The sequence below is a fragment of the Aureococcus anophagefferens genome, assembly GCF_000186865.1.
Source record: "Aureococcus anophagefferens unplaced genomic scaffold AURANscaffold_40, whole genome shotgun sequence".
In the NCBI taxonomy this organism is placed as follows: Eukaryota; class Pelagophyceae; order Pelagomonadales; family Pelagomonadaceae; genus Aureococcus; species Aureococcus anophagefferens.
This window is the reverse complement of record NW_008705597.1, coordinates 49,018-50,172: the sequence shown is the minus strand read 5'-3', so window position 1 is coordinate 50,172 and position 1,155 is coordinate 49,018.

The window sequence follows — 1,155 nt, the reverse complement described above, 5'->3', positions numbered from 1 at the left end:
ACCATCCACTAACTACTCCCAAGTCGAAGTTTGTGTCACTGCGAGACTTTCGCATTCGCGATTATCAGAATGAGGGTATCGTGCGTCCAGCGTGGATTCCAGGCAAGATTAATCCTGCTGATGGATTCACTAAGCTGTTGGGCACTCACTTGAGCCAACAGTTTACGACCCTACTAGGTATGCGCGATCGACCAGTCGACGATAAAGAGATCATCAAAACAATCAGTGCAGCGTGTCATGACTTGCGCATAGGTGTGGAGAACCCACAGTTTGCACCGTGCAAGTCATACTGCTCACTGGCGGCGTACACACTACTGCCCTGACCCCTTGGTTGGTTCATGATTAAGTATGGAGTTCATGCTGATAATGGTGCATCTGAATTTAAGTTAGCCGAAGCAGTTGCATGCCTGTCCGATGTTGAACTTCCCGAGTCCGACCACAAGTATATGTGAGAAAATCTATAGCAGTTTGGCAAATAGGGGGAGCTCAGGAGGAAGATTCTCCTGTATCTGCCCCACTGTGCTTATTCTCCCTTTTCTCCCTACCTTGCAGTCTCATATCTTCATGAGACTGAGGTCCCCACTTTAGTATGGGGGTCCTTCCTCCTTTTTCCCAATTTCCTTCCCTTTCTCTCTTTCTATTCCACTTTAAGACAGTATAGAGTAACCCTCTCCTGTTGGGAATCAGGGCTGCTCAGCAGCCCCATCTCACTTTTCCATTTTCAGTCTAAGTCAGGAACACTGCCATTTCCCCTCAAGATGATCATACTCAACCTTGGAGGAAGCTGGTGGCTTTGCTGCTCAGGAAGCTGAGGAGGATGATGATCAGGTTCCAACATAGCAATTTCCCAAAACTAAATACGCAAAGTTACTAAAACAGAAGCGGCATTGGAACAATGAAAAGTATAAGGCCATACTCTCCGATGCTGATAAGTCTTTGAAGTTTTTCAAAATCACTCACTTCCGCGATGTCATAGTAGAGAATAATAAACTCGACGCTTCCAAGTTTACATTTGCCGATCCTCCTACCGCTACTGCAGCTGTGCCTTCGGGTGCAACTCCCAGTGATGCGGATTTGAAGATGGCGGGTAACCTGATTATTCCGACCATACTCAACGCTNTGGCAGATCAACGCACTCTTTTCGAGACTACAACG